Raw genomic sequence first — 9,342 nt, forward strand, 5'->3', positions numbered from 1 at the left:
CTGCGTGCGGAAGCTCGCCTATTGTTACTTGCCTGATACAACATGGTTGAGGGCTGAAAATATGTCTTGCCGCTGCGCCTTGGAAAAATACAAAATCTCACATAAATGCTCCCTCATGGACTGTACGGTTTTTGGACGGAGTCCCCAGAAATCATGCAGTTCCTGACGGGAAGAAGATCTCTGTAAACTCCTTCAGTTCCTAATTGGAGTTCTCCTGCATCCACCTTCCTCTTCAAAATACGCTTCAATTTATTGCAGTCACCGGTTGGGTGATTGTCGAACCTATGGTAATGGCAATATTTTGGATTTTTCATTTCTTACTCGGTTGGTGGACGTCTGAGAGGAGGTAGCTTGATAACATCATCTTGAATCCATGCTTATACGAGTTCGATTACCTCTCCAATCGGAAGCGGAAATTTTAGAGAAGCCTCTCCAATTTCTTTTTGCTGTGCAGGAGTCTTAGGTGTAGCCTTCTGGGTTTGAGTTATCTGTTGCGCTGGTGACGCACATTTAGGTTGTTGATATTCGTTCCCTAGTTGCGTTTTCTTTCCACCCTCACTAGTGATTGGCTGGAGGCTGGATCTTTTATTGGAAGGACACCTTCTTTCCTGAACATCTTTACGAGTTTCTTCATTCTGGGACGGTTCGGATCAACTGAGTAAAACAACAACTGATCTCTTAGCAGCTTCTGATGCAATATGGGAATTGATATTTTCCAAGAAGGACTCATATAATGAAATCATTTTTTCATTGCAAGGACTCTGATGAGAATGTGATAAATCCCACGAGTCTTCTTTCTGAGTTTGAGGAAACATCTCTTGATCTTCACGAGCATAAAAGTTAGGTTGGTGGCTATCTTTCCATTCAATGTGACCATATGCTTCATCTTCCCCACCAGGAATATAAATATGAATCTTGGAAGAAGGACTACTACCATCAGTATTGGTCCAAAATGAATGTCGATAGCGTTTCCTCCAGAATGAATACGTGTTGGTTCCTTTGATAGTTGATCCGTGAGGACTTTCAAAAGCGTAAATACTTCGTAATGCATCTTGACAACAGTAGCTTGATTCCTAACAATATCATTCAGTATTTTCGTCAAATCGCGAATAATTGAGACTCCAGAGCCTCGACAAGGGTTTTGAATGAAAGAATGGATTCAGGAATAAGATTGAAGTATTGTCAATGTTAGGAGAAGTAAAATTGGGATTGAGGGTTTCTAAACCATTCCTAATATCATCCATCTTGAGAAATTTAGGAAATGGAAAATGGAATAGGGAAATGATTTTTGCAACCGAAGATTAATCTCCCATTGTGGTCGCCAGTTGTTTTGGGGTAACAATTGATTCTGCTGGTTTTGGTGAATTTGGGTGCGTTGATGAGAAACGAATTAAAACCCTAAACAAATGTACTGCACATGAGTAATTTTAGATTCGAGAGATCAATCTGTAAGACTCTGGCCTAAACCAAGAAATGGTCGTTCCAGATTCAATTCGGTCACAAAGTGAAGGAGAAGGGTTGAGCTTAAGGAGGGAAGCGAAGAAGGTGTCTGAGATCAGAATGTTGAATTATGAAGGTGTGGTTGTTTTATGACTTGTATCAGAATGTGGAACTGGCTTGCAGAGTGTAAGCTATCAGTTCTTGGTGTTTTCTGAATACTTGAGTTGATCACCTCTGTTGTTCTCGAAAATAGGTTGAAAAACCTATTTACACAAGTCATGACTGAGGGCCCCCTGATCTCGTAGAAAGTGGAGATAGTTAAGTAGTGGAGAAGTGGATTTGTCTAAAATTGGTGACCGTCACGTTTCCATTTACGAGGGAAGACTGACCAGCATTACACCCACTACTCTCTTACTGCTATTAACCGTCCGCCATTTCCTGACACTTTCTTGTAATGGGCGCGTTGCACGCCATACGCTGTAAACCACCAGACCAATACCCTAGTGAGCATCCCCCAGTTTGTGACATGTTTGATGTCTCGAGTAAATGGGTAAGTCTTGATACTTGCCGCTTAAAGTATCACATAGTTCTTTTAGGTCAAATAAAAAAATTATTTGTGGAATAAATATTTATAAAACATTGTTTATCATCGATGCATATAAAGTATTGTTTTTATACAAGCAGATGAAAATAATCGATGTTTATGAAGCATCGTTTTTCTAGAGCTCGTATAAGTTAGTCGCGAAGCTTAATGTCTTAAAAGGATCATGACCTTCCTCTTTCAGGGAGTTGGTAGGAGCTACGCGCGCATCCCAGGGATTGGCCGGCTGGTAGCCATTCTAACATCCTATCGGTTGGCATAGGTTAGATCTGGACCGATTAAATCTTATAGTCAAGTTGAGTGGTTGAGATGATTTGCGTCAGTTGATGGCTGTCGTTGAATTATTAAAATATATATTAACAGCGCGACCGACCACCTTTTGGGCGATCATTTGGGATCCGTTTGGGCAAGTCGTGGCTTGGCCGATCGCTCCTTATGGGAGAAGGGTGGTCGGTGATCACGACGTCGCCCTGTTGGCCACTTGAAATTGGATCTAAGTCGTCCGACTAAGTTTGCGAAGTTGGACGGATGAGATGATTTGTAGCAGTTGTATACTGCCTTTGATTGACTTTTAGGGTTTAAAGCCGTGTGGCCAACCCTCTTTAGGCTAATCAATCCAAGGCACTGAACATTGATTTGAACAGGCCGATTGGCCATATGCAAAGGTGAGTTTCCGGCGAGCATGCTGACATCTTATTGGCTGCCTGAAATTGGATCTAAGCCAGTCAATTTTTTCGGCGAAGATGGACGGCTGTGATCGTTTTGCGACAATAGCACGCTTCCGCGGCGCAAATTAGGGTTTCCAAAACAAAGCGTTCACCCTATTTTAGGCAAGCGGTTTGATGCACTCCTGGCTTGTCGTGTGTAGTTCGATCGGCTGAGATAGAGGTGAGTCGCCGGTGAACACATCGGCACCTCTTGGATCATTCGAAATTCGATCTAAGCCGTCCAACCAGGATGGCTAAGTTGGGGGACACGAAGGCTTTGAGACAGTTATGGTCGGTCTTAACTCGTTGGAGTTTCTCTTTTGCATCGCAACTAGCTTAGTTATGGCTAGCGATTAGTGCCGCTACTGGAGGGTTTAGAGGATTCCGATTGGCTGGGATAATAGTGGGCCCGCTGGTGGACATCATGGAGTTTGCCTAGTTCCGCTATGAAGAGGCTAAGCTTGTTGAATTGGGTGGCCAAATCGTGTGGGCGTGATCGTTTTTGAGACTAACATGGGCAGTCTAGATTAAATTCCTCAAGGAATTAGGCGCATCGCCAACCAACTTCCAACTTCATTTAAAAGTGCGTATGGTGGGTTTAAAGCGATCTGATTGGTCAATGGGAAAGGGGGCGGCAAGCAGCAACATTGAGTGTGGTCGGCCGACCACAGGTGGCGCCTGCTGAGGAGAATTGGTTGGCCGAATGGCGCGGCCACGCCTCCTCTTGCTGCTGCTCCTATTTGCCACAACTCCTCTTTATTTCTTGTTTTCTGATTTCTGGTAGGACTTTGCTCCTATTAACTCCATGGTGGATTATTTTGCTAGCTTACCTAGGTTTGGTCTCGACCAATAGGGTTCGAGATATTGCGCAGGGCGCAAAAAACCTAATTTTTTGCAAATTAATTAGGTCAAAATTTGAACCTTGTGAATTATTACAAAATTGATCAAATTTGATGAATTTTATGTGTTGACACAAAATTCTTAATTTTATTCTAAGAGAGCAGTCATCGCGTCTTCTGACTGAGTACTTTCATGCATACCTTAATCTTGATACTTCGGGAAATTCATGCTACTCAGCTGCGAGTGAAAAATAATTGTCATGTTATATCAATATTAAGAGTTCGGGCGGGGAACATAACATAGGATAAATACTCGGCAGTCTCCGACATTAATGAGTAATGCATCTAGGAGCTTAAAAACTCATTAGGCTATATACTAGTGAACAAGTCATCTAGGAGCTTGAGTTTCAATATAATATGAAGAGAGACATAGGCACTCATAAAATTCTGATATATTCTCCAAATTCCTTGCAGAATATAGATATATCAAGGTCGACTACTTCTGATGTCGGGTCAGGTAGACAGATTTTTACAGTTTTCGCCCTATACTAAAAACCACCATCAACAATATGGTATCTACTTTTCATCAACAAACCTAAACTAAATATTGTCCTCAATGTTTCTAAAGATGATCAGAATTATAACAACCATAAGGACCATGCTGATTAGAGAAAGGAAACAGATTACCAGATGTCTGTGAAAGCAAGATTAGAGCTCCGTTATTCAAGGCTAGAATCCAAGGAAATTATCTGATACTCACAATGGATTAGCACAATGTATAGAAAACAAGAGAAAATTGAAACAGAATAAGACTCAACTGATTCAAGATAAACAAAAAACAAATTGTGACATTACCCAATGGACTATACAAGGATGGTTCACCATATATATACAACCTAAAAAGTTGAGGATCAACCTGGAAAATGACGTGCAAAAATATCGACAGCCTCAAGCATATACAATATGACAAGGTAAGTAAGACTGCAAATATCAATGAGCTACCCTGAACTTGAAATTTTCAACAGAAGTGTTTTTTAACATAAAATCTTGCAATTTTGGAGGTGTTGCATGCACAAGATCTAATTCAAAGTGGACTTTGCTAGGGGCGGCCAGAGATATACATTTCAACTGTGGCTCATCAAAGGTATCATATTTAGCTTCAAAATAGTCCAAGAGGACTTGGGAGTAAACAGTTCCAATCCTAGATTGGGAACTCTCAGAAAAGTTTGTTTTACGATTTTGTTACAAACCAAATCTAGGTTGGGTGGAAGAGTCCCAGTCTGGGACTTAGGCATTAAAGTAGGCACATCTACGTCAATATTTCCTAAGTCATTTACAAGTCCTACAACATGCTCATATTCATAAACAAATCAACAAGACCCAAATCAGTCCCCCAGCAGATAGAGGACCTTGGAGAAATAGAGGACCTATTTCTAGCTAAATTCTCTATTCCCGCTTCCCACAGCGGTGGTGACACTACTCCTCCTCACACTAATGTCGAAAGTCATCCTCTCTTCGGTTGGCATCCTGAGGAGATCAGAGAAAATCCACCCAAAATCGATGATCTCATGAAAGTCCAGGAAGTTCTCGCTAAGAATCAAACTGATATGGCTGAGACTCAGAAGGAGCTATGTAACTACCTCAAAACTCTTACTGACAAGATGTCAGACAAAACTCAGGAAAAGGGAAAAGACAAGGAAGCATCTCCAGATCCCGAAGTTATTCCAGTCCCTGACGATGACGAAGCCCGCAAAGCTGCAGAACCTGAACCCGCCGGTTTCATCACTCGTGAAGACTTGGAGCGTTTTATGGAGAATCGGGGAAAGGGCCATGCGCCATCTGTACACCATCATCAACCTCCATATCTTGCTGTTATACAAAGAATCCCTCTCCCAAAGAGTTACACTTCTCCAACGTTCACACTCTGCAATGCAACGAGGAATGCTAGAGAATATGTTTCTCGATTCTTGGAAGTATTATGAGAGCATGAACACAACCATGTCGTCCGTTTGAAGGAGTTTTCAAAATCCCTAAAGGGTCGAGCATATACTTGGTACAACAACATCGCACTAGGAAGCATAACTAATTGGGGAGAAATGATTAATGCTTTCTATAGGAAATACTTTTTTGTTTCTGAGAAAGTTACTCTTTCCGACCTAGGAAGGATGGCTCAGAAGAATGCTGAAAATCTGAATAACTATGTGAAGAGGTTCAGAATTCAAGCTTTGGATTTCCATGATCCCAACATTACTAAACAGCAACTGGTGGACTTGTGCATCAATGGGATGATACCAGTCTATAGAGCTTTGCTAGAAAACCTTCGTTTTCAGACCTTCTCAGAACTTCATGAAGCGGCCAAGCGATCAGCAACTACCGCTCCTGCCTTGCTAAAAAGAACGAAAACTGTCAAAGTAGCGGAATCGAAAGACACTCGAAGCAATACTTCCAGGCGTCTAATCAACAAGCAGTACAGTGTTGAAACTTCCATGAATGTTGCTGGAGGGAGCAAGAGAAAAGCTGACGCACAGACATATAAGAATGCTCCTCCAACGTCCAATCCCTCAAAAGCGCCAAGGAAAGATGGTCAAGCCAGGAATGCACAACCACCAACTCAACATCAACAGAACGATCAAGATGCACATGACTTCCCTTTTCCCATTGAAGAAGTGATCGAACTATTGGAAGTCTGGATCCAAGACGGTGCGATCAAATTACCTCCTGTCAAAAAGGAACCAACTGAGGAACAGATAGAAAATGCACGTTACTGCCATTTCCATAGGTATGTAGGTCATCCGACAAGTGATTGCAGAACCTTAAAGCGCATATTCAAAGAAAAGGATGACTCAGGAGAACTGGGGACTGAAGGAGCACATAGAAATCCTCTCCCAATCAGAACATTCACACTCTCTGAACAACCGGTCAAAGAAGCAGTTCAGTCATTGATCAGGCACGCTTGTGAATTGCTTTATTTGTCGAAGGCTCAAAGGGAGGATCTGTTCACAGCTCTAAACCATGTAGTATCTGGGAAGTGTTTACTTATCCCATAAGTACTCCCTGAACCTCCAGCCACAGACAAGGAGATGTATGACTGGGGACTTCTCACCACAGTCCATCTCAAAGGAAACGAATTCAAGCGAGCGTTGGTCGACGTTGGCACTGCTGTTAACATCATCTCTTTGAAAACCCTCAAGGATGCTAGAATCACTCAACAAGAAGCAACTCATGCCCCTATCTCAGTCAGAGACCATGAAGGAATTTCCAGAGATGCTTACGGTTACATCATCTCAAGATAAGAAATTATTCAACCTGGTGTTTATGGGTGAAAACTGTTTCTACTGGTTTTGGTAAATTTGGGTGTGTGTGGATGAGAAACGAATTTAAACCCTAAAAAAATGCGCTTCACGGGAGTGCTTTTGATTTGAGAGATCAATCTATACAATTGTGGCCTAAACCAAGAAATGGCCGTTCCAGACTTGCTTCGGTCACATAGTGAAGGAGATGGGGTTGATCTTAGGGAGGGAAGCGAAGAAGGTGTTGAGATTGTGAAGGTGTTGGTTGTTTATGACTTGTATCAGAATGATGAATTGGCTTGCACAATGTAAGCTATCAGTTCTGGGTGTTTTCTGAATACTATGACAACACTTGGTTTTTCTCCGTCTGTGTTGGAAATAGGTGAAGGACCTATTTATACAAGTCATTGAGCGCAACCCTCATCTCGTAGGAAGTGTAGGAGGTGAAGTGATGGAGTAGTGGGGTCGTGTAGGAGTGGTGATTGTCACACGATCACACCTTTGCCCATTTCCCTCATCACTATTAACCGTCCACCTTTTCCCGACAAGTTCTTGTAATGGCGCGTTGCACGCTGCACGCTGTAAAGCGCCAGACCAATACCCCAGTAAGTATCCCCCAGTTTGTGACATGCTTGATGTCTCGAATGAATGGATCGTGGGACCCACTGTAGGAAATAGCACATGTTGCTAAGTTAAATAACTATTTATTTAAGGAATTGATATTCATGAAATATCGTGTATGCTCGATGCATGTAACGCATCGAAAACAATCAATATGCATGAAGCATCGCTGTTTTAAAGCTTAACCGAATAAGTCGCGGATTAAGCGTATTAAAACAGCATCACGTCCAACCATCTTCGAGTGATCGTTTGGAGGTTACACGAGTAGGCCACCATCTGGTCGATCACTCATTGTGGGAGAGTGGCGGACGATGATCACTGGGGCGCTAAATTTTTCGCCTAACTTTAAATCTAAGCCGCCCGTCCAAGCTGGAAAAGTTGGACGGACGAGATGATTTGCGACACATGTTTGCTGCCGTTGATGGATTTTAGGGTTTTTAAGAGGTGTGCAAACATCCCTCTTTGGCTTGATCGAATTCAAGCATGGGCGTTAATTTTGGAGGGACCGACCGGGTATGCGTGTAGACGGCCTGCCGGTGAGCATGTATACACTTCTCGGTTTCACGAAGATTCGATCTAGGCCGCTCAATTTGACCGGCAAAGATGAGTGGTCGTGATCGATTTGCGATTGAAATCCATTGCCGCAAAGGATTTGGAAGCCGCGTGTCATGCCACCTTGGGGGGCGCGTCTCGAGGTGCCAAATCCTAGTCTGCCTAGGCCGACCGGCTACATGCAAAGGTGGGCCCACAATGATCATGTTGACACTCTTGGGACCTCTTAAGTCTATATGTACACCCTCTATCCAGGCTTGCGAAGATGGATGGTCGTCATCGAACTACGGCAGATATGTAATGCCGCAAACCCTAAATAAGGTTTTGAAACAGTCACGTATACATGACTTTGGCCAAACGGTTTGGTAAGTCATGCTTCTCCTTTGGAGAGACCGATCGTGTGGGGCCCACATTGGGCTGACGGTGAACATATGTGCACTTTCCTGATGGTCCTAGGCGCGATCTAAGCCATCCAAATATGCTGGCTAAGTTGGATGGTTGCGATCGATTGAAGACATTAGTGGAATTTCCGCGACCCTTTGAAGCATCACGCCTGCCATGGTTTGAGCAATCGTTTCATTGCTCCATAGCCTTATCGTGAGAAAACCGATCGGGTGAGGGAGAATTGGGCCCGCCAACGTGTGCATTAGCGCTTCCCTGATCATTTACGGGATGATCTAATCCGTCCAACCAGGCTGGTGAAGTTGGACAGTTGCGATGGTTTTAAGATTGCCCTGGACAGTCTATGTTCGATCGAACCTCTACAAAGCAGTACGACCACCCTACTTAGGGTTGGCGTTTGACGTTGATGGGAGGTGTTCGTGTGATGTTCAACCGGCTAGGGCACAAGTGGGCCCGCCGGTAGCCATCACGTCAATCGCCCATTCTTGCCAAGTTTTGGCTAGGCTTGTTAAATTTCGCGGCCGACTTGTGTGGTTGCGATCGTTTCTGAGACTGATATGGGCAGTCCAGATTTTCTTTAAGGAAATTAAATACGTTCGATCGAGCTGAGAGTGCATCGATTCGAAATTCTCTTTTGTCAGAGAGTAATGTAGCTTGTACGGGTATTTCGTACATGTCTCAAAATTGGCACTTGGAGATTCATGTTACTCTGCTGAGAGTGAATACTCAGCTGTGATGTCATGCTAACAATGAGAGTTCGGCGAGGAACATCACAAGAAATATTAGGCAAATCATTTAATTAATAATGCTAAAATTCACATAATATTTGGGATGGTTGCTGCATGCACCATTCTGGGTGAATTTCATGTATTTATTGAATTGCTTCTAAT

Source organism: Papaver somniferum, chromosome 3 (genome assembly GCF_003573695.1).
Source record: "Papaver somniferum cultivar HN1 chromosome 3, ASM357369v1, whole genome shotgun sequence".
NCBI classification, from domain to species: Eukaryota; Viridiplantae; Streptophyta; class Magnoliopsida; order Ranunculales; family Papaveraceae; genus Papaver; species Papaver somniferum.